General features: G+C 39.6%; 1 protein-coding gene across 1 annotated transcript in view; it reads left to right on the top strand.

The window, feature by feature from the left end:
• The window catches only part of LOC122555878, a 204,313-nt gene that overhangs the window by 121,497 nt on the left and 56,700 nt on the right, over window positions 1-26,116 (top strand). The window lies entirely within an intron of this gene.

Below are 26,116 nucleotides of genomic sequence, written 5' to 3'. Positions count from 1 at the left end.
AGTCTAGGTTTATTATTTCAGCTACACGACACTGTAATCTTTTGCTATAAATTCTGTGTCTTATGGTCCTGCTTCACAACCACCTGATGAAGAAGCAGCACTTCGAAAGCTAGTGCCTCCAAATAAACTTGTTGGACTATAGAATCACAAGAAATTCAAAATGATTACAGTACTTCATGACTCCTTACAAGACAAATGCATCTCTGGTTGATACACTGAGAGAAGTGCATCCTTTTGTGGGTTAGTCAATTCTTCCCCAGTATGCATTCCATATCACTTGTGTTGTTTGTCTAAATAATTAAGGCCCTAACAGTGCCAATTATATAGTAATGGGGTCTTTTATGCTAAAAACAGGTCTCCATTTTATCTGCTTTTACAACTTTCAACTTGGGCCAAAACATTTCTTTCGAGCTTTATAACATTATAGTGGCCATCCTCCCTTTGTGACATGATTTCCCCTCAACCTATCTACCGTCATCTGTCCTTAACCAGATTAAAGATGATTTCTATCATTTACAGACATTATAGTGGCTATATCCCCTTTGTGTGATAAAAATGATTTGCTTCCTTTGTCTGTGTGCAGGTGCAGAATTCAGGTTAAATGTGTTACTACCCCTCTCAGTGCCTCCAGCTGTGTTTCACCTCTAGTATCTGAGCTAACTCATATTTCTATATTTTTTACTTCATGTAGGTCCATCCACAGTTAAAATCTCAATGGTGCTTGAATATTTATCTAGTAGCAAACAGGGTATATTTCAGTTCAGTGTAGTTTTTAAAAGAAAGAAACGTGAAACAGCTACTAATGTTTAGATTTCGCTAAGGCTAACTTCACTGTGATGGGACAGAAACTATCCATGAATTGAGTAAGTCTGTTAATCAGTAAAATGTCTGAAGATCAGTGGGATATATTCATAAAATAATTTAATGAAATATAAAACTATTGCTGATCCCTGAGGGGTAAGATCTTTACTTTTCAAAAACAACCACTGACAACTGAAGAGGCTAAGAGAACAATATAACCAGAAGTGAATAAGCATACAAAAACATACAAAATAGAACAGATCTGAGCAAACAGAAGAGATACAAAAAACAACAAAAAAGACTCAGTGGAAAGAAACTTGCAAGGAATGTCAAAACCAATACAAAAAACTTTACAATTGCAATAGGACAGTTTGGAAGAATTATCTTCCACAAAAGGTGATTGATGCTAGATGAATTATTGATTTTCAAATCTAAGATTGACTGATATTTGTTGATCAAAGGTCTTAAGAGATAAATGGCTAAGATAGACATATGGAATTAGTTAATAGATTGCTCAATCATTGAATGGGTGAACTAGAGTCCAAGGGTGAATTGGCTACCCCTGTTCCTGTGTTGATGTCCTATGTCCCCGTTCCTGTTTCCAGAAACATCCTATGCTTCTGGTGTAATTTCTAGCAAAGTTTTTAGTTTGTAGCAATGACTGGTGATAATGATGACAGGCAAAATGATTAAATGCCACTTAACCTTGTAATTAAGGGGTGGAATAGCAAGAGGAACAGTGATAAATTTCGGGGTTAAAGACTGGCAAGGTGAAGGTGGACTTCATACTGGTAGAACACTTTAAACGTGCTCTTACAGAAATATAATGGGTTTAAATTACCGATATGGCAGGAGCTGGACAGAAGCAATCAAGTGCTAATGAACATTGAGAAAGTAGGAACAGTGGTTATCAAAGTCCCCATGCCATTGCCATTCTCATTGTAAGTTAATGTGATATGGAATGAATTACTGAAGCTTGATATCAGTTACCACACGCTCGGCTTTTCAATTCATTAGTTCTTTTTGCTTGAAATACTGTCTGCTAACTCAGCATCCAATGGTTAGGCTTTGTCCCTAAATAAACAATAATTAAACTGATTGAAGATCATTAAATTTTTTAAAAGTGGCACACCTGCTTGACTTCTGAATGAAAAAGATAAGCATTCATATCTTATTACAAGAAACCGAGAAGAATAGAGAACATTTTAGTTTATAAAACAAATCTATTTATGAGAAAGGGAAGGAGAAAACTGTGATACTGATGCTGCATTTGTAATTTTGTGGTCTGGCAATGTTGCTTTAAATCCCACCGTGGGATCTGATGGAATTTACATTGAAAGAAAACAATCTGGGTCAATTTGCAAAACCACTGTGGTGACTAAGAAACTATCTTTTCTTTTTGTAAAATTTCAGCTAGATCGCTTCATATCCTTGAGAGAAGGAATCTGCTAGCCTTAACTGGTCTGGCCTACATATGATGCTCAGCTCGATATTGCTGAGCTTTTGTAATTAACTGTATGCTGATTTATACATTCTAAGTCTGAAGTTAATCAATAGATTTATTTTCAAATAAGCCTGTAATATTTGATATGAAGGAAATCCAATCTGATGTCCATTATGAAGTAACATGCTTGAAAGCTATGGTAATATATAAACAAAACACTTTTCTGGGAGATTAACATTTTCTTCATATAATTTGGTCAGCTTATTTGAATTGAAGCCAAAAGTACTTTTGGCTTCTGAATTAATTCATAAAGTCTTTTTTTTGATCAAGGAGCAAATAAAACATTCCTTGTGTTCTCAAATTGTATGCTTCTGACATGTAAAGATGTTTGTGCCATTATCAGGTTAATATTGGATGAATAACACAATTAGGCAATGACCTTAGCACAATAGTAATGACATGAGATGAGGAAATCTGAAGAAGCAGCCTACCTCTCTGAAAATGAGTTCAAATCCCACTTTGGATTTGAATTAAGTTAATAAATCTGTAAATTAAAGAAGCTTGTTCATGCAACCATTCTTGTTAAGGGAAGGTAGTCTGCTATTCTTACTTACTGTGGCCTGCATGTAACTCCAGCTCACAAAGCAATGTGGTTGACTCTATTCAGGGGCAATTGCAGCAAGTGGCTGGCAAAGCCAGAGAGAACTACACTCTATAAAAGAATAAAAGGGAAAAAACTACTTGACAGGTGTTCTTTGACCATAGTGACTGCAATAAAACATAAATAATTAACAGGGATAGTTTTATTTCATAGCAAACATTCAGGAAGTTGGTATAAGGACTGTAAATGGCCATTTAAGCGAAGTTCACTTTGTATAACATCTAGCTTACATTTTAATTTTCTGGTTTCCCCGGCCAAAAAATATTAACAGGATGTTTAACCACGTGAGACAAAACAAAGAAAACTGAATCTATTCTCTCCAACATTCATGTGCACATATGGTCTATTCAGCATTGTTACAGAAATTATCAAGAGGCATGTTGACTAATTTTTTATTTGTCAATCCTGAGGACACTAAGGCTCATTCTAAAACTCCTACCGCTATCACAGTTGAAAATAGCTAATTGAAGACAGATCAAGATAAACCTGCACTCTTACTGATCGAGTTCGAGATGGTACATTTACTTATGGATCCATGAGGGATTTGTGAGGTTTATGGGACACGTTCCTGGTACATTTAATTCAACTTGTCCTTCCATTTTATTACAAACAATGTTTAATGCTTCATTTTCTATGTTTATTACTGTAAAATGTGACCTCATATTTCGCACTTGATCGCTAAATGGATAGCAATTAAAAAAAAGCCATTCATTATAAATTATGTAAGTTCTGACCTTCATGAAAGCCAAGTATGTCTTAAAATGCAGTACAGAGAAGGTATCTCGTCAGGAATGAAGAGTTATGACGAGTCCTTCACGTTTGGAAAGTACACATAATGAATCAGTAGATTATGAAAGTGTGTGTACAGTGAAAGGAAATTTGGACATTTTTGCTGGCCAATGAGTTGGCCATTCTATGAATACCTACTTCCCAGTTAAAATTTAACCATCAGCCTTGGATGTACTTAACACCTGTGCAATATGTGTCACAAAGAAAATCTATCGATCTAGCCTCGGGCGACCATCTACGTGGAATTTGCACCTTCTCCCATGTCTGTGTGAGTTTCCTCCGGGCACTCTGGTTTCCTCCCACCATCCAAAGATGTGCAGGTTAGGTGGATTGGCCACCCTAAACTACCCATAGCATTCAGGGATGTGTAGGCTAGGTGAATTAGTCAGGGCTAAACGTAGAGTAATAGGATGGGGAATAGGTCTGGGTGGGTTACTCTTCAGAAGGTTGATGTGAGCGTGTTGGGCTAAATAGCCTGTTTCCACACTGTAGGGATTCTATGATATATGGTTACTGTTTTATTGACAATGAAATAAACTTCATAGTCCAGTTTTTTTTCACCTACAGAACCTGTTGATTGCTCTCATGAGATTGTCAGCAGTCAGATCACAGTGTATCAGTGCTTACTGAGATGAAAGCGTAATCTCAGTGTTCAGTGCTTTTGAAGTCCATTTATTTTAAATCAGAATACAGGATTAACATGGAAATGGGAGGTTACTATTTTGTCAATGCATCTTACCTGGATGTTTTTTTGCTGTGTTGGCTGTTGTCATTCAATGCCTTTCACATGTTCCCACTACTCAGGCCCACAGTGTATTGGGTTTGACATGTGTTCATCTGATTGCTGCTGTGTGCTCAGTCAGAACAAGTTGAGCATCTGCTTTAATGCCCATCCAAAATATCTACTTATATCATAAGCTTTCCTTTCTAGTTCTCCCAAGTATTTCATCTAACACTGGCAAACCGTGTGATATCATGTAAGGTTGGCAGTATCAAATTTTTCAAAATTTCATGAAGCCAATTGTGAGAAATCTGCAATACTACAAATTATATAACCAATTACAGTAGTTTAAATAAATCTTGACATGATTTTAATTTTCATTAATCAATGTTATGATGATATTCAAAGATTAATTTGCATGTTGCTCCCTCAGGGTTGTTTCAAATTTGAATTACCAGAATCATTCGCACAATCCTTCAGTGTTGATTTGTGAAATGCTTAAAACAAACATTGTATTTCTGATGGAAATGGTTTTGGTAGACGGTCACTCCAGATTTGAAGTATTGATCTTGAGAGTAACATATTATTGAACTTCATTCGTGAGTGAGCCAGGAATACTTGCTTCCTTTGCTAGTGGTTTTGGCTGCTCAGAATATAAAATGTCAGTTAATAGAAATGTTTAAGGAGTGAGAAAAATGATAAAAATCCATGTAAATAATATGTAGCTCATTTTGTTCAAAATGGAATATTATACAAAGATCTTAATAATAATAATATTATTTTTGGGAACATTACAAGTGCAATTTAGCACCACTGTTCCAGCACACATCCTAATTAAAATTGAATTAGCTATATTATTTGTTTTCTGTGTTGTGATACCAATGACTACTAGCTTGTGGTTAGACCAGTTTGTTGTCACCACCCTCTTTCCTTGGCTGGAGCAAAGGGCCTACTTGGTTTCTAATGGTGAGTCTTAATGATAAGAGGCTGTTTTCTTAAATGAGGGTATGTAGCTTAAATGTAGTTTATTACATGATAGCAATCAGACATAACTTAAAAGTAAGTTAGCCATTAATGCTGAGACTGAGAATATATTGTAAAAAAATTGTCTGAAAAATTGTAAGCCATTCTGCTTTTTCCCCACCCAAGTTGATATGACATCATTATATTGGGTAGAGCTTAATATAATGTCCAACATTAACCCTATTGTACCACTGACTTATACAATATGGTTAACATTACATATTCATGTATAGAATACATTTACCATTAACTCATCTTCCCACAAGTTTCCGATTTTACAAATTCAAAAAATTTGGAGGTTTCATAATTCTTCCAAAACACCTTCTGTCCAGGTTTTGAAGTTGGGAAAGTCTCTAGCTTCAGAACTGTTACTATTGATTCCGTGTTTGACTCTGCAGTGGACTATAAAATCATTCTACACTGGAGGATCTATTATCTCTTGGACATCCTTCGCTGAGGTCAGTGTTCCTGTTAAACTGTTGGCAAACCTTCATTCTCAATCTTGTAATACATCAGTGTTGAAGTATTTCAACTTATATCTTGAATATCTTTATTTAGCTTCTGTTGTATATTGCTGATCCAAACATGTTCACATTGTCAGTAATGCTACTTGAAGTTTGCTGATGACTTAGCTGTGTCATCAGTTGCAATAGAAGATGAAGAATTACAATATTCCTCTTGGCATGTTGTTTCATCATAAGACCATAAGATGTAGGAACATACATTGGCCATTCATCCCACCAAGTCCGCTCTGCCATTTAATAGGATCTGATAATTCTCAATTCTACTTTCATGCCTTTTCCCAAATTCCTTGATTAAAAATGTCTATTTTGACCTTGAATTTGCTTAATAATCTTCCATAACAGCCCTTTGTGGTAAAGAATACCACAGAATTATTACCCTCTGAGAGAGGAAATTCCTCCTCACCTCTATCTTAAATATATGACCTTCATTCTGAGATTATGCCCTCTGGAACATAAAAAAGACTTCTGCCTTCCCTGTGTAGTTGCAGAATTTGATTCTATTGGCAGCATGAATCAATTCTCTTATGCCAACATAAATAATTGCAAAACAGCAGTGACCCGGACTACTATCTGGGTCCAGGCAGGCTCTGACTAGTATTGTGGCCTCCAATGACAATCTACAGGCAAGAGGATTCTTTTTCTTTTTGGGTTTTGCCATTTGTCTAGAAAGCCTGATGAAATCCTATACCAGCTCTCCATTAGCTGATTATTTAAGGAATAGTTTATCACTGGATTGTTTGTTCTCTGACTAACTTACCTTTGCACAGATTTGTCAGAAGTTGGTCTCTCTTTACCTGTTTACTTTCTATTGCAACTGGTTAAATTCCTTTGCTATTTCAAGATTTTTGAGGATGTGATTAGTCTTAAAGTACTTATCAGAAGCTGATTACCATGTTATATGTTTTGTGATGTCAGCCACTAACACTTTGCTGCCACCATCCAATTTTTTTGACTGTGTTTAAGGACCTACTTGGTTTACAGTGGTAGACCAAAGCCACTAATGAGTCTTAATAAGAAGATGCTCTTATTGTATCCAAGGTGTAGGTGGACCTTCTCCACCGCCAAACTCTAGCCGCCCAACACCTGGAGGAAGAACGCCTCATCTTCTACCTTGTGACCCTCCAACCACATGGGATCAATGTGGATTTCACCAGTTTCCTCATTTCCCCTCCCCCCACCCTCCCCCATTCCTGATGAGGAGCTCATGCTCGAAATGTTGACTCTCCTGCTCCTCAGATGCTGCCTAATTGGCTGTGCTTTTCCAACGTCACACTTTTCGACTCGAATCTCCAGCATCTGCAGTCCTCAATTGCTCCTGTAGGTGTTACGTGATAACATTCAGATACAAGTTACCTTAGTAAGGTAGATGTCATTAAGACTATGAGGAAACCTAACTCTGAGTTTTCCCATTTTTGAGAAGTTTCACATGGTTTCTCACCATGACCCACTGTAACTTCCCTCACGCAAATGTCTGTATTGTGTATGGTATCCTATTCACCAATCATGCTCCAACAGAGGTGGATCTGCTCATTATACTCGGGCATTGAACTGCTTACACTGCCTTTGCCATTTTTGAACCCCAGCTGCACACCACTTCAAATGCTGTCAACCATAGTCAGATGTTTTGTTACTTTTGTGATTCAGACATCATACAAAGGGAGGTTAATGCCTCACTTTAAAGAAAATGAGCTGGAAGTGTTGACAGGCAGGGTGATGGAGAGGAAGGCCATCCTCTTGCCTGTGGATTCTCATTGGAGGTATGACACCAGATACAGCCTGCCTGGACACAATTTGCAGCCTGTGCTCCAAGAGAAACACACAGCAGTATAAGGAGGCTAATGATCTTTGATGTTCCACAAGGGTAAATGCCATCATCTTCTCTCTCTGCCTCTTCACATTCACTCTAACTCTGTCATTGCACAGTAACATCACCAAGGCTCATCATCCACAACTCTTATCATTGTAAACAGCATCTCCGTTCAATGGCTTTCACCCTCCTCATCCTCTTAATAACTCTTCTTCCTCTTTGCACTTCTCACTCACTCAGGATACCTCTCCACCTCCGCTGTTTCTGGTATCACCACTAATACTTCTTCCATCCACTTTAATCTTAGTCAAGCCCTTCTTTTATCTCATTGCAGTCCCTAACCTGGGTCAAAAGTTTCGTCATTCATGAGGTTTCTCATTCTCTTTAAGTCTGACACTGCTCATGTGGGAATGCTGAGACCTCCATGTCAAGGCAACCCCAGTAAGCTTAACTTTGCTGTGCTGCACTGCACTGTAGTTACAAGATTCTGGGCCATGACCAGTCTGTCAGGTCATTCTACAGTTAATAAGCAGGATAGGGGTACAAGAAACTATCCTTCGGGATTGGGCATTGCATGGTGAGGGCAAGCAGGGATGACATGTGTGAAAGGGAGGTAGGGCTGCAACAGTAATGTAAGGGGAGAGTACAGTAAATCAGGTGGGAAGGGTCATCTGGGAGGGGGATTCTTCCAAGGTCAGGAGTACACTGTCTTCAATGGGGAGCAGTGTATGACAATACTTGACATGATCAACTCATATGGTACGGACTTGAGCAGAAATGTGGCAACTGCACTGCCATACAAACAGGTCGAGTTGGGCTCTGAGAATGTGTATGAGGTTCACAGAAAGGGCGACCAGAGATGGGATGTAGATGTCTGAAGCCTCATTAACACACAGACACCAATGCTGAAGCCATCAGCCAGAGAGCACTCAATGTCACCTTCCATCATGCTGGAAATCAAAAGTATGCAATAGGATAGAAATTGGCTGCAAGCTTATCCGGACTAGGCAGGCTAGGTATCTCAACCTGTGGGGTCCTTTAAAGAGAAACACAGGGCCATGCGGGACACATGAGTTTCAGGTTCCCTAATTCGGGAGCTGTTTTTGTTGTGCATCTCTCCTCCCCAGACCTCACTGACCACCTCATTCATGCCAACAGATGCTGAGGTGTTTAGGTGGCATGAGGAGGCTGTGCAAAGGGAATGCAGGATTATTGGTGTGGGAAGTTGGGAGAAATGAGAACTGAATGAGGGAAGATATTATCTCAATCATGAGAGTGGTGGACCATAGCCATGGTTGGAAGTGGGTGAAGTAGTAGAGATAGAGTGAGTGTGAAGCAGCAGAGAGAAGATTGTGGCACATACCCCTGGTGGAGTAGAGAGGGGGATTGGCACTATGGCTTAGTGGTTAGCACTGCTGCCTCACAGTGCCAGGGACCAGGGTTCATTTCCAGTTTGGGCGACTGTCTGTGTTGAGTTTGCATATTCTCCCCATGGATTTCCTCCAAGTGCGCCATTTTCCTCCCACAGTCCAAAGATGTGCAGGTTAGGTGGATTGGCCATGGTACGTTGCCCATAATGCCCAGGGATATGCAGGCTAGGTGGGTGAGCCATGGGGAATGCAGGGTTTCAGGGTTGGGCGAGCTGCTCTTCGGAAGATTGATGTGGACTCGATGGGCCAAATGGCTTGCTTCCACACTGTAGGGATTCTATGTAAAGTCATTGATCTTCTCACAGCACCACTGGTTGTTCCTCTACATCACTGACCCAAGTGGTGACCAGGCTGCCAGCATCTGGTCATGTGACCTGCCCTGCCCATCCTTTGGGAAAACCACAGCCCTCCTTTGTACAACCCAACCCACCAGGTCCCTTTTGGCATATTATATTGTTACTTCCCCTTCTTTGGCATATTCAGATTCAGTTCTTAACCAAGAAGGGCTACTTCAGAACACCAGTGTGTAACCCACCCTGTGCATTCAGTCCCTTAGTTGGCATCCACAGTCCCAATTGAGACCTCACCTATCCTGCAATCCCCATGTTGAGACCTCATCTATCATAGAGTCCCCATGTGAGGCCTCATCCATCATGGAGTCCCCATGTGAGGCCACATCCATCATGGAGTCCCCATGTGAGGCCTCATCCATCATGGAGTCCCCATATGAGGCCTCATTCATCATGGAGTCCCCATGTGAGGCCTCATCCATCATGGAGTCCCCATGTGAGGCCTCATCCATCCTACAGTCCCCATGTGAGACCTCATCCATCCTACAGTCCCCATGTGAGACCACATCCATCCTACAGTCCCCATGTGAGACCTCATCCATCCTGGAGTCCCCATGTGAGACCTCATCCATCCTACAGTCCCCATGTGAGGCCTCATCCATCCTACAGTCCCCATGTGAGATCTTATCCATCCTATAGTCCCCATGTGAGACCTCATCCATCATGGAGTCCCCATGTGAGATCTTATCCATCCTATAGTCCCCATGTGAGACCTCATCCATCATGGAGTCCCCATGTGAGGCCACATCCATCCTACAGTCCCCATGTGTGACCTCATTCATCATGGAGTCCCCATGTGAGGCCTCACCCATCCTACAGTCTCCATGTGAGACCTCATCCATCCTGGAGTCCCCATGTGAGACCTCATCCATCCTGGAGTCCTCATGTGAGACCTCATCCATCCTACAGTCCCCATGTGAGGCCTCATCCATCCTACAGTCCCCATGTGAGACCTCATCCATCATGCAGTCCCCATGTGAGACCTCATCCATCATGCAGTCCCCATGTGAGACCTCATCCATCCTACAGTCCCCATGTGAGGCCTCATCCATCATGGAGTCCCCACGTGTGACCTCACCCATCCTTCAGTCCCCATGTGTGACCTCATTCATCATGGAGTCCCCATGTGAGGCCTCACCCATCCTACAGTCTCCATGTGAGACCTCATCCATCATGCAGTCCCCATGTGAGACCTCATCCATCCCACAGTCCCCATGTGAGACCTCATCCATCATGGAGTCCCCACGTGTGACCTCACCCATCCTACAGTCCCCATGTGAGACCTCATCCATCCTACAGTCCCTATGTGAGACCTCATCCATCATGGAGTCCCCATGTGAGACCTCATCCATCCTACAGTCCCCATGTGAGACCTCATCCATTCTACAGTCCCCATGTAAGATCTCATCCATCCTATAGTCCCCATGTGAGACCTCATCCATCCTACAGTCCCCATGTGAGATCTCATCCATCATGCAGTCCCCATGTTGAGACCTCATCTATCCTACAGTCCCTATGTTGAGACCTCATCCATCCTACAGTCCCCATGTGAGACCTCATCCATCCTACAGTCCCCATGTGAGACCTCATCCATCTTGCATTCCCCATGTGAGACCTCATCCATCATGCAGACCCCTCTCATACATGCTACCAACCTTACCCACCTGGGGACCCTATCCACCTTTTACACTGCGCCCCTCACCCACCTGGCACTCTTACCCCAATCTTACATATTTACCCTTTCATAAGAGTTGTCAAAGTGGCTGACTTTGTCATGAGCAATTTAAATCTCAGAATACGGCACAATTATTGTTTTAAAAGGGGGGTGTTGATTCTCTTTGTTGCTGGATTTTTAGATTCTGGAACAGCTCTATCCACAAATGGCCCCATCCAGGAATCTCCAGTGCAGAAGACAACTAAGCATAACTGGGTCAGTTTTAATCTAATCAAGGCTGAAAATAAGGTTTCCATTTGGAATGTCTGTGCCATGAATTTTCATAGTTCTATCAAATTGTCAGGCAGTGGTTAACTCTTGATATTGAGTTCACTGATACAGGAAAAAATTGTAAGCAAAATTTTGCTAAATACGAATGTATAATCTTTGGTGTCGTGGTGGCACACTGTGTAATAAGTCGCAGATTCACATTTGTGATTATGCACATATTGAGTTTCTTAGTTATACTACAGGTATAACAAAGCAAACGGAGTCTAGACATGTCTCCAGAGTGAGGGAAAAGCAATTGGCATCATCACAAAAATTACAGCAGTAATACTTTTCTTTAATAAAACTTACTTTATATCATGTGTTGTGGCCTGGAGGCAGTGGCAATATTAAAAAAAAGTATTGCTGCTGCAATTTTTGTGATAATACCAGTTTTGGGACATTCACTCTATATTCATATTGAGGGTAAAGGGAACACTATAGAATTGTACTATTTCCTGGCTTCAGGCAGCCTTGACTTTCCTGTTCATTCACTTTTCTACTTTATTGTAGCCATAGTGCAGGTCCAGGCGTTCTATTGTCTACTATCCTATCCTCTTATTTCTTGTATGTAAGCCATGACCCTTCCTTGCTTCCTTTTGACCCAAGCTCCCAGTTTTCTCTGATTTGGCTCCAGGCAGAACACTCCCTCATTTCCGATTTGTTCCAAATTCTGCAAATTTGCTGTTTCCTGCTCTGAGTTCCTGCTCAATAGCCTAGATCTCGTTGTTTGTACACCCTTTCCCTGAAAAGGTGTGGCCCTTGCACTGAAATATATCAGGTGTTGGGAGTTCAGAGGTTTGAATTGCATAGGACATATACCCTAATAAAACCGAGAGACATGCATAGACATGAGAACCATAGCCTCCTTCTGTGATGCAAACTTCTATGATTCTTAGTAAAACACAATGGCTTCTGCTTCTGAGGAGAAGCAAGGTGCCTCATTTTCTTTCTGGGGCTCAGGTAACATATGAATGGAAGCTTTCCTCAGGGTCAGAGTGGGTGCAATTACTGTCGCCTTGATTTTATCAGAGTGGCCTGTTAATTGGCTGGAAGTTGAGTTGGATGGACCGCAAGATTAGGAATGGATGTGGGACTGAATGGGCCTGATTTAAGTCAAGCTCACGCTTTGCTAAGCTGAAGGGCCACTAGAATCTCAAATTAGGAGTTTCACTTCCAACAGCAGTTAGAGATGTGTGCCCACATGTCAGGGTCTCCTGAGATAGTGCATAGTCACAAGCTGAGAATGGAGAAGTCCATTTGGCCCATGTATCTGAACCTGCCTCAGGACTCTGAATACATGAACTCCCTCATTGAGGACACCATCAACTGTATGGAGAGTATTTACAGCAGTACTTGTTGCAGGAACTGCATAAGCAACAGACAGAGTGCATGGCACATCTGTGGCTTGGATCAGTCAGTGGCACTGATTGTGCAGAGAGATGTTGGTATGTTTGAAGGAGTATCTACCCAGTCAGGCCCAGTGGGGGGCTGTTGCTGTATAGACAGCAGTGTAGCAGGCTCTGGAGATGCTCCCACTGATGCTTCCATAACAAGGTTGACTGGAACACGCATCTCAGCTGCAAGCAGAGGCAGGGGAGCAAACCACCTCAACCTCCTCCCAAGCCACAAGGAAAGCACTGTGTGAATGTGACCAGGAGTGGAAACCAACATGTAATACCATGAAGTGAGTGTTGCCTTGGATTTGCCTCATTTGTACTTGGGCATTTCTCATTTTCAACCCAGCATGAATGTTGTCACATGGTGCCAGAAAATTGGGCTTCCACTCAATATTGGCAAGAATGCGAGAAAAGATGGTGAAAGGAATTGGGTTTTTGACAGGAAGAGGCAGTGAAACCTTGAGATAAATGTGTGTCACTCATGTGTGGTAAGACGTTGGGTGGAGTTCTGTCATGCCTGGAGGTAGCAATAGACGGAAGCAATTGGGTGACTTAGCCCTGGCAAGATATTCACCCGTTTCTCTCCATGCCAAAAATTAATTACAGGGTGAGAAGGTCCATCGGCATCCTTCTCCTCCTGGCACCAAGTAAAAGCCCTTAACTGGTCTGTTAGCGACAATTTAAGGTCTCAACGTGCAACCTCCTTGGTCACCTGCAAACCCATAGACAGAAAGGTGGCTACTTTCTTGTCTAACAAAACAAGGCAAACTGCCTGCCAGGTTGGGGGAGGATTTAGTGTTGAATTGCATCAATCTGGGGCAATCAGAGACATAGATAGGAAGCAAGGGGATGCTCTCTGAAAGCTATCCCAGCCCTTGTCTCTGATCCTCCTGATCCTCAACACAAGAAGAGAATTATAAATACTTACTTTCTCACTGCTGAATCCCCAGGAATAGACCCCAACTGAGGAGTTTTGGACCAGAAGCTGCCTGGTCACCTGGTCACCTTAGATGCCAGTATTGAGGTCTGCGATAGGCTGAAGAGTGTACCCACACTCATCAATCAGTTCTTAATCACATAATCAGCTGAGTTGACTTGGGGGGGGGGTGGCGTGGAGTTGGCAGGGTGTGTGGGCTGGACTGTTTGTTGCTAATTCATACACTCACTCCCACACTTAAAAATTAATTTGGGAAATTCCACTTCCTAACTATTCTGGGCAAAACCTTTTCAATGGAAGCGTGCTCACAGGCAGCACAAAGTGACTTGCAGACCATGTCGTCCACTGGGTCATAGCATTCCGATGAAATACATCTGGAATCAAGAGGCCTAGGTAGCCTGGACTGCCAGAGGATGAAGAAGTTATGTCAGCTGGCAGGGAAGTATCTGCCCACATGGAGGAAGCTGTTGTAGCTACATGGTTGAACATTGAGTGGATGGATGCATTCCTGTCGATGAATCAAACTGGGCAGACGCTAGATGGCTTGATGGCCACATTGGTGTAATCAATGATGCCATGGGGGAAATTCAGTGATCGAGGTAAAACTCACCATATTTCAAGCCTGGAGGGGCCCATCTGACTGGAACTGAATGTACTGTGCAAGTTTGTGAAAAAAAAGGCACCGGTGATGAGTGAGATATGGTGGTGTGCACCCATTTGAGAGACACTACAGCTGTTTCAAAAAATGAACCAGTGGTAAAGAAGTTCAAGGCCAGTCTACCTTTGACTACTGTGACACCAGGTGAGCGGTGCTATGAATTATTGGATTTTCTGTCAAGAGGGAAAATGCTTCTGTAACTATCTCCTCGGAAATTTGCAGTTCCCTGTGTCTCTGGTTATCTGACATCTCTCGGTATATTTTTAGACTGTACTTTGGTTGCAACTATTTTCACTATGACTTGTACAGCTGAGCTTGAATTCTCTATATTTAACCATTGCCTCATGTCGTGACACTCTTTTACCATTCTCGTGTCCATTGTTTCTTCAACATCTTTTACTTCATGTAATGTTTCTTTAATTTAACTGAAATAATCAATAACATCACTTCCATTTTTGTTCTTTTTTAATTTAACAAAAATTATCCCCTTTTTGTCTTAATCACCAGCTTGCCCGATTTCCTCTGTTCTGACAAAAGGTGGCACCCAAAATATGAAGGATCTGTTTCCCCATGGATGTTTGTGGATCTGATATGTTTCCAGAACTTACTGCTTTTGTTTTTGAGATTTTCAATGTCTGCAGTACTTTCACCTCCACAAAATTTTCAACCATCCAAGCAGATTAGTGCTTCCTCAGAAACTATTTGTTGCTCATTTCAACTGCTCTCATTTCTTGCACAAAACTAATATTGAACAACTCAAAAGCTTCTTTGCATATGAATGCAAATTATAAGAGAAATAAGGGTTGTTAAGATCTTCATTAACTTATATATTTTTGGTTAGTTTTACTTGGATACTGTTGCAAATTAGGTTGTGCTTGTCTGATATGCATCACTGAATGAGCAGAAAGTTAATTCAGTGAAATATTTGGAAGACTGAAACTGCATTCACTAGCCACCAATTCCATCCCTCTCCCTGGAAACTGTCTATGGTGGAACCAGACTGTTTGTTGGTTAACAATTCTATTATATTTGACATTGACATGATCTTCCAATCACATCACACTATTACAAAGATCACTTAATTCCTACTCTGTAGTATCAGATTTGAAACATTAACTCTGCTTCTCTCTTTACTGATGCTGCCAGACCTGTTGAGTTTCTCCAGCACATCCCACTTTTTATTGTTTCAGATTTCCAGCATCCACAGTTTTGTTTTTATTCTGTAGCATCAGACCATGCTTTCACTTGTCTGCTCATAGACATCCTCTGCAATACTATTGTTAACTCTAGATTTTACTGTTCCAATATACTCCAAATTGACCTCCGACATTAAGATCATTTAAAAATCTGTTGCCCATTTCCTGATTCATACATAATCCCATTGATACATCACCCCTTTGTTTGTAGAGCTACATTGGCTCCCAGGTAAGTAACATATCTCCTTTAAAATGTTTAATCATTTATTTTCAAATTTTTCCATGGCCTTGTCCCTTTCTACCTTAGTAACCACTTCCCACACAATAAATTCTGGGAATATCTTTTGGTATATCTGTACTCACCTAATCTGTGTGCATCTCTAATTTTAATAGTTTTATTGTGCTCTGTATTCCTCATTGTACTTTGCAATGTGCCTTGATACATCAAAATGATTGTGAAAATTGCTATAAAAATGCAAACTTTTCTTTTCATTAAGCTTTCTAACTCTTGGTCTCTTTATCTCTTCTTTAGGAAGCCACTTGGCATCTCCCCGTTTGATCACATTTTAGTCATCTGCCTGAATTATTGCCCTAGGTAGTTGAGTGTTAAATTTTGTTTTACATTACCCCTGTGAGGTGCCTTAGAATATTTTCTAATTAAAGCTAACATTTGAACATAAATTGTTCTGTACTTTCACCTTATGTGCTGTATTTAGGATGAGGAATTTTTAGTAATGCTGAGCACTGCTTTCTGATACATTCTCCATGGAAATACCTCAACCAATCAAAGACTACGTGCCGACCAATCAACCTTGTTTTATGCAGTATAAATTGTTGCTCCTTTTGAAATTTGGCATGCTTGCATCTGTCCTGATGTGTGCAGGACAAAAATCTTTGACAACATTTACTTTTTCACTGATAATTAAGGAACTTGTTCTACAGACCTTGTTTGCTTTATTCAGTTCTGTCATTGCTGTAGTAGTACTCAAAACATTTGCAAAAACCAAAAGAACTGCCAATGCTGTAAGTCAGACATTCTGAGGAAAGGTCACTCGACCCAAAATGTTAACTCTAATTTCCCTCCACAGATGTTGCCAGATCAGCTGCAATTTTCCAGCAGTTTCTATTTTTGTCTTTAATTTATAGCATCTGCAGTTGTTCCGCTTTAGTATATTTAGTATTTAACTCACTGCCACTTCTCTTCTAGGCATGCCCACCTTGAAGTTCTGCTCCTCTCTCCAACGGGACTTTTTCTGTTCCAATCTTTTTTCCTGTCAATTCTGAGGAAGGGTAACTCAGCCCGAAACATTAACTCTGATTTCTGTTCACAGATGGTGCCAGACCTGCTGAGCTTTTTCAGCAATTTCTATTTTTCTCTCAAAACTTTTGTGTCCATTTAGATAACTAATGCAAGTCTTAGAGTAAAACCTTTAGTGCCATTGAGTGCACAGCAAGAGGTCCTGCAGACATTGCTCATACATGACCTCAATAAGTATACATAAGTTAGTCATTTTTTTGAAAGTACTTGCTAATATTTATTTCTCCATTTTTGGAGAGGCAGAACTTCTCAAAGCAACACTAAACAAAAGATTAACAATTTGTTGTCATTTTTGCTCACTATCGTTCACTCTTTCTAGGCATCCACTTTATTGGTTGTAATTGTTGAAACAGTACAGAATGTGACCCAGAAAATAGTAATCCATAAAATAACATGGCACTATAGCCCCACCAGCTGGTGAGTGCTGAGATCAGAGATCTTATAAACAATGTTCTTGTTTAAGGCTTACACTTCTATTTGGCAGCTTTAGATAAATTTATTATGGAATTTATTTTAAAATTTAAACAGGCATGTCTTGTTATACTCTTGGTCTCGAGTATTTATTTTGCTTTAGTATGGTTATATTTCTGACTTGACATTTACCCATTATAATGGCTTAATTATCATTTTACACCTAACGACTGGGTCTTTACACAACAGTGACACGCTCTTGATTGTCAATAATGCTATTCAAACCAACCTGGCTACTGCAAGGACTATGTGGGACACAGCTAAATGAAAAAACACGACAAATTTGGTTAAATTAACTATAATGTTTAAATGAATGAATTGAATTCACTCAACTTTATACTTGGGATATAAGCATGTTCAGTTAGAAGCAGGAGTGCACAGAGATTTGGTGCTAATTACATTAGCAAGAATCTTTGCAAATCTTAAACAAATTGTTTTGTGCAGTTCATGAAAGCATTTGCAATACCTCTGTAGAAAGAGCTTGTGCTTCTGATGAGGACTGTTTATTAACGATTCTAATAGGCAGGGAAACTGAATTCTTACCCTTGGGAACTTGTGTCCTTATGAAATACAATTGCTATGAGACTTTCTGATTATTTCATTGGCTTTAGCTTACTATTCTGTTGCCATGGTTGCAAATACACCGAGGAGCCTGAAACTAAGATCATTGCTAACAAAGAATGTATCTTTATACAATGGCATCAGATCATGTCAGACAGCATCACCATAATTAAAAGCACCCTGATGTGGCCAAAAACATGGGGTAAAGTATGCAGTTAATGTCTTGACAGGGAGCTTACATAACAAGCGTTGTATTAGCATCAGTGACAATGTAAGTAAACACATCACAACATCTCATAAACTGAAATTAATCAGGATGCTCCTGTGTGTTTTACAGTTGTCTGCATCTCTCATGTCTATAGGTGAAGCTCTGTAATCCACATTGTTTGTTTTTCTGAGGCATATGATTTGAATTTCCATAAATCACTTATTGGTCCTGGAGGATATCAGGTGCCTTAATGTGACAATAATGATGTCCCAGGAGGTGTTAATTGATTTTACACTATTAGTGGGGTAATTTGGCGTCCAAAGAAGCTTTTAGTTTATGGACTACTGATTTTCTGCCTAGGTAGTATTACTGCTAATGAGCAGAAAACAAAGTGACCCAACTAAAAGAATAGGAGCAATAACCGCAGAAAGATTTCACAGGATTGGTGACGACTCTTTTTGAAAAGCACAATGGTGTTTCAATATAATGTAAAATGCACACCATTTTCAAAAACTAATTTCTTATTTCCAAATAACAAAACCTTTCCAACCACTGAGTATTAAAAGATTTATAATAAAACATGCATATTAATTTTTTTCCATCATCGCTTTGGTACAACCATCTCATCCAATAACCAGAATTGTGAACAATATCCAGGTATGTGATTTCACCACTTAAAACTATATAAATCTGTACCTGAAGGATGTAGACATCCAAAACTTTATAACATGAATGGGTTCTAGGTTCAAAAGTGAAAGATTATGCAAAGATTATTCTCAAGAAACCAGTTATCAATTTAACAATTTATCCAATGTATTACATAATCTACAGTGTCTTGCAAAGTTTTTCTTTCTATAGGCACAAATTTAGCATCACCCTTTCATACTGACACACTGAGTCAATATACACAAATATGACATGGAAGATATTACATTTTTTAGAAATGATTTTCTGACCATTTTTGTAAAATGTATTGACATTAATTCTTAACGATAGTAGTTTTCTCACCAATACGATTTCCTAATGCCTACCGTAGGTTGTTTGTCCATCTTGCCATCTGATCAATCTTCAGCTAAGTCAAATGGAAATGTAAAGCTTGAACCTTGCTAGACAAGGAACAAAGCCAATTCTAGGACATGTATAAAGGAGGCCTGGGGATTTGCACACTACAGCAACAAGAGGGGCTGTTCATGATCAGAATCTTGCTGCATGAAAAAAGAACTATAAAAGTCCCCCTTTCTTATATAGGAGTAAATGGAGGAAGCACTCTGATGACTGTTTGTAACAAGATTGCAAATGCACTCTTTTTGAATATATTTGTCATTACACAAAGTGACCAGAGAAATTATTCCCCTCAAACCTTAAATGACGACTTTTAGAATAAATCCAAGCAAAAAATGGAAAAAATACACTTGTTTCAAAATGTCATGAATAATTGTAATTAAAATTGAAAAGATATATTAATGTTTCTCAGAGTATGATATAAAATATGTACTAATCTCTTTATATTGATATATTATTTTGTATGCTGAAAATGTGTTGCTGAAAAAGCGCAGCAGGTCAGGCAGCATCCAAGGAGCAGGAGAAACGACGTTTCGGGCATGAGCCCTTCTTCAGAACCCTTCCTGAAGGCTCATGCCCGAAACGTCGATTCTCCTGCTCCTTGGATGCTGCCTGACCTGCTGCGCTTTTCCAGCAACACATTTTCAGCTCTGATCTCCAGCATCTGCAGTCCTCACTTTCTCCTATATTATTTTGTATGGTAATTTTATTATGTAAGTATTACTTGATAATTTTCTGTGATGTTTAAACTCATAATTTGCTCTGCCAATACTTGTTTATATGCACATTTTGATCTTTGCTGTACAAGATGTCACACTGGATGTCTCCATTAAATCACTGGAAGAATATCATTAATAATATATCCAAGTAATTTCCATTAAAGTTATGTACATAATGTTAGATTGTCAAAGTAAACAATAATAATGATTTGTTTTACTTGGAAACTGTATAGTACATGGACTTATAATGATCTTTTCATTTTAATGATTTCTTCCAAAGGCAAACTTCAAAAACTGGAGCATGGAGTACAAGAACTCCGCTATATGATAATTGCACTGCATGCTGTGTGCCATTAGGAAGTGTTTTTAGTGCCTCTCAGTGTAAGCAATGTAGCTATATCTGTAAACAGTTTGGTATCACATTTTGGTACCCAGTGTACGATGATCTTGTGGCTTCATCTTCTCACCTAACATTATATGTTGAGAATTAATGGATTTTACAGGCCTCATCCCATCACTGCTATTTCAGGCACCAGGGTGGGGAGTTTTGTTAAAACATTCAGTATCTGTTTGAGGGAGCCATGCTGGGAGGGAGCACTCTCTTCCCCTACAGCCACCCTGAAACCACTTTTTTGCCATCACTCACCTCTAGCCTGGGATTCAATGCCAATCCTAGGCCTTGAGTCCAAGCAGCAGCCAGCAGCTCCACGGTGCACTGCAGTTTAGTAGAATTGTTAACCTCTGGTCAAGTCTCTGAATGGAGTAGGATGTGGCAGACCTTCCGTAAAAGAGGCAAAGCTGAGAGTCCTGCTGCCTCTTCAAGGTTCTGCCAAACATTTCTGAATGGTTTGCAATGTTAAATTGCAAGCTGAATGTGAGATTATTCCTGCATTTTGTTCAGTCCCTGGTTAAGGTAGTGTGAAATTAGTCCTGCAGTGAAGGTTGGGCCATTGGTCCACATCAGGAAATCTGAGAGAGTCAGACTAAATACAGGGCTGTTACTTGTCAGAATATAGTCTCTTTCTTGATGTCCCAAGAAGACCAAAGATGAGGTTTTAATTAGAAATGAGGAAAACTGCAAAGTTAGGGAATGCAAGATCCTGATTTATAGCAGTGTATCTGACATTGTCTATACTAATTGAATATCCTGCTGAAGGATAAACTTGCTACTTGAAGGGCTAGGCTCAGACAATAGGCATCATGTTGAGGAATGATGAATAGGACTGTTGACAGCAAAGCCTTTTTCATCTCTTGTGTGGACAAAACTCATTAACATTGTAGGACATTTTCTGTTTCTACATCAATGATTTCCTGTCTTTTGAATGGCTCTAAAGCTTGTTACAATTTTATTATATGATTGTTTGTGGAATAATACTTAATGAATTATGAGGATGTAGCAGTCAAGAAGAGTCTTAAATAGTGTATTAAACAAATAATCCAAGCATTAACACAACTAATCTACTAAAATGATTACAGCATTTGAAAATGCAACAATAGAATTCTTGATTGATCCTGTTGCGGATTTAACTGCGAAAAGGGATGTGGAGTAGAGATATATGACTGAATCTTACCAGAACTGGCTGAATGTTATTTTTGACATGAAGGGTTTCATTAAGGGCTTTTATCCACGAGCCCAATCTTCTTGAATTTTGCTCAGTAGCTCCGCTCGGGTGCCATCCTTAAACCCCAGCCATGCGCCTGATCAAATGCTGGCAGTCATAGCTGTCTGGTTTGTGAAATAACTCTACAGAGGCCAATATCCTGTTACCAAATCATTCTTTATTTACATGTAGAGAATCCTTAACACTGACCCAGTTCTCCCAGAGCCAGCTCTGACTGAACAGGATGTCTGACACTTTTGTTCTTATCTGTCAGCTCTCTGATTGGACCAGATTAACAGACCCAATCAGTGAACTCAGATTCTCTTAGGATTCTCTACAGGTTGTCTTATTTGCTCTGGATATGTCATACAGAGGGTAGTTAGCATCTGACTTTGGAGCTCTGGAGATCTGACAAGATAAGGCATGTGTATGGTCACTGCCTATGCACTGTACCCTGAAATCTGTGAGTTCTGGAGGTCCAAAAGAGTAAATGTCAAGCTGGGATCACCAGGTTACTGCTCTAACTTTCATGTCTATCTATATTACAATCTATATTAATGACTTGGGGATAGAAAGTGCTCAGCTAAATATGTAGATGTCACTAAACTTGGTGGAAAAGTAAGTTGCAATTAAGAAATAACAAATTTACAAATGGATCTTGGTAGGTTAGGTAAATTGACCAAAGTTTAGCAGATGAAGTTTAATGTGGATAAGTGCGAAGTTCTCCATTTTGGTGAGAGGAATAGAAAGGCAACTTATCTAAATGAAGATAAACTTCAGAATGCTTCTCCATAGAGGTATCTGGGTGCCCTTGTGTATAAATTGCAGAAAACTGGCATGCATGTTCAGCGACTAATAAGGAAGGCAAATGGAATTTCAGTTCTTATGGTTAAAGGAGCAGAGCATAGATGTAGGGAAGTGTTGCCATAATGGTACAAAGCATTAATGAGACTGTACCTCAAATAATACATAGAATTTTGGCCCCATTACCAAATGAGAGGGGAGATGCAGTTATATCGCAGGCAGTTCAGAGGATGTTCATTAGCTTGACTCCAGAGATTATGTATTTGTCTTACGAAGAGAGATTGAGCAGTTAAGGCCGATACTCCTGAGTTTAGAAGAATAACAAGAGACTGCTAAATAAGGTAGATAAATTAGGCATAGCGATGTCTCCTTATGTGGGGCAGTCTGGAACAAGATGGAATAGCTTTAGGATAAGGGTCGCAGATTGAAAATAGAGATAAGGAGAAACTACTTCTTTCACTGTTGTGATTCTGTGGAATTAATTGCCCACGTGAAGTTTATGCTAAGATGTTGAGTATTTTTAAGGAGGAGATAGACAGATTTTTAATAGTAATGAGTTGATGGGTTATGGGGAGTGGGCAGGAAAGTGCTGTTGAGTTTGAAATGAAATCGCTCATGATCGTATCAAGTGGTAGAGCAGGCTCAATGGGCTGAATGGTCTACTCCTGTTCCTAGTTCTTATGTATATGTATGTCGGGAATTGTCACCATCTAGTTTTTATCCAGCAGGTGGGAGAATGGGAACTGTGTATTAATAAGGTGACATGTTACATACATGTGGAGTCTTTCCCTAAATGTGACCTTATAAGCAGTGATGTTTGAACTTTAACAATGTTCTTGAAGAATAGCATTGTGTGTGTGTGGATAACATTTGCTCACGGCAAGAATCTCAGTGTTGGGTCTTTTAGTGTGGGGAAGCTGTTCTGCTGAAGCTACCAAGTGGTTCTGGTTTTCCAGAAAACTCTCCTATTCTACCAATTTCCAAAGGATTAGCCAAAAGATCTATAACAGATAATCAATCTGTTTTGTCACATTATGACACAACTTCCACAGCCATAAAGCCTTAAGGTGGGATTTAAACTTGGAGCTGTCAAGGACTAGCAGCTTTTGTGGCACAAACATTGAGTTGAGAAAGTATTTTTGAATAAAGCATGTGATTAATGTTTGGTCAGTGAAAGGGCAGATGTTTTGATGAGCGAGGGCCAGGAGGGATTGTCTGAGGGATGTTTCAAGGCAGCAGGCCTCTGAGAAGAGTCTTGCAAGCTGTCTGAAATAAGATGACAAATGTTGTAAATGTAACCTCTTTCGCGCAATTGTTATACAACGCAGAGTGATGTTCAATTACCTCACTAAAATGGCAAAGATGTATTGAAATTCTATCAATATATATTCATGATCAATTTTGCAGTTTCATTTTGCCCATTGTGCTTTGTCCTTAAAGCAACTATATGTTACATGAGCTCTTTTCAATCCATGGCGACTCATCCAAACTAAGAAGGGTCATGCTGATATCTCCACCCACTATTGTAATTCACAGAGATCACAAATTAACTGTACTTATGCTTGTTTTCTTGAGGCAGCTTGAAATCACATGGCTTATGTGATTTTGGGCCTTTGTGTGTCTGGAAGTCCAACAAAGCTTTGTAGTCTTCCTGAAATGATTGCAGTTTTCTGTCTGAGGCCTTCCGTTGTTCTTGATTATTTTGGATCATCTGGAGGAGGAGCAGAGAAAGCAGACACATCTCATGAGACACCATGATCGCAGACCAAATGAAACTCATCCCACACTATAAAATCATACTGGCAGCAAATACCTTCTGAGGGCCCGTTAAAACAGCTGTGCATGCACAGACTGCTTCACCAAGAAAATGACCACCTCAGACTCCTGCAGAATGTTGTTAGTGGGAACTATGGTCATGACAGCCTTCTCAGCCTATGGCTCCAGTTATTTCATTTTGGCTCTGGAGGCCTCTGTAACATCAGCTAAAGAGCTGTTACAGCCTCTGTTCAACAAATGTGAGGTGACCATTGTGCTTGTTTTGAATAAAATGAGGAGGGAGAGCATCAAGCTTCTTCCCCAAACTTACATTCCTCTTCTTCACCAATTTCCTGACTTTGCAAGTACCTAAGGGCAAGATGTGTTTTGAAACCATTTTCAAATTAAAATTAACTTGGTAAAATTGATTACAAGCGATTTTAGAAGAGAAATTTCATTGACCTCAGCGCTGGTTCAAGCATTGAGCTACGGTGTACTCTGCCATCATTTTGTAAGGCAATGTAATTAATATGTAGAGTGAACCTTAATTTGCTGTCCCACATTATCTCCTGAATATCCACTGCCTCAAATTTAAGATTTCTGATTTCAAATTCAAATTGCTCTATGGCTCCATTCCTCTCTCACTCTGTAACTTTCTCCAGTTTTCAACTTTCCACAAACTCTGCATCCCTCTAACTCTGATCTTGTGCATGTCCTGAAACCTCTTTGTTGCCTGCAGGTGATTGTGCCTTCAGCTGTAGACCTAAACTCTGAGTTCAATCTCTCAGCTTTGCACTTTCCTCTCTGCTTTAAAATTAATCTCTTTGTCTGCCTGACCTTTCCCCCTTCTGCGCATCATAGTTAACTTAATGACTTTTGTCTGTGTGCTTCTGGTAAGCATCTTGGGCTCTTGTTCTCCATTAAAGGTGCTATAATAATTTAAGATACTATTTGTCTTCCTGCTTGACCACATAGATCTGGGAGTAAGAACTAATCACCTTGGACATTCATAACCCAAGTACAGGTGAATTATTTGAAACATAAATTTGTGAATTGTTTATAAATCTGAAATTAAAAACTGAGTTATATAGAACAAAACTTTAATTCAGTCTGTAAGGCAATAATTTCTGTTCAAAATTTTAGTTAATAATTTCTTCAATTTTCAATAATATATATTCAACTTGGAAAATAAATGGTTCTTTTTCTCATTTTACATCAGTGGCAGAAATGATTTAAAAGAAATGAATGGTACAACATGATTGTCTTGAATTCCCTTTTGGAGAAATCTCAGTTGAGTTGTTTTGTTTTAAGTTTGAAACACACCTCTAATGTAGTGACAGTCCATTAAATAACAAAAGGTTATATTAAATCAAGTTTTCTATTCCTCGTAACTATTTCCTAGCATTGTATTAAGTTTCACTTTGAGTGCATGCATTTCCTGGGCAGTTCACTTCTGTGTCTGTTCCTTATTTGTTTTACACCCTATATTAATTAATGTTTCTTTTTTGCTTTCTGTTAGGCTATTCCTTAAATTACAACACTTAATCTAACAGCTTTTTTGAGATGAAGGTCAAGAATTTTTCCCTTAATTGAAGAAAAATAAACCAGCATTTTCCTTTCATAAACACTGTTATTATTGTGCAAGTTAAAACTTCATGATTCATTTAGAAGAGGAAATTCAATAAAGTGAGACAGATGGGGTAAGGTATAAACAAAGAAATGGCATGTGCTGGAAAACACTCCATTTGGACGACATTCTAAAAAAAGTACTCAACAATTTCAAATGGAAATTTTCACCAGCTGAAGTTTACACATTTTGCATTCCAATTTAACATTCCTATGTTAGAGTTTGGTTGATTAGAGTTTCCTTTAAGTAAAGCATGTATACTCATTTT

Source organism: Chiloscyllium plagiosum, chromosome 13 (genome assembly GCF_004010195.1).
Source record: "Chiloscyllium plagiosum isolate BGI_BamShark_2017 chromosome 13, ASM401019v2, whole genome shotgun sequence".
Classification (NCBI taxonomy): domain Eukaryota; kingdom Metazoa; phylum Chordata; class Chondrichthyes; order Orectolobiformes; family Hemiscylliidae; genus Chiloscyllium; species Chiloscyllium plagiosum.
This window is presented reverse-complemented; position numbering and strand designations above follow the sequence as displayed.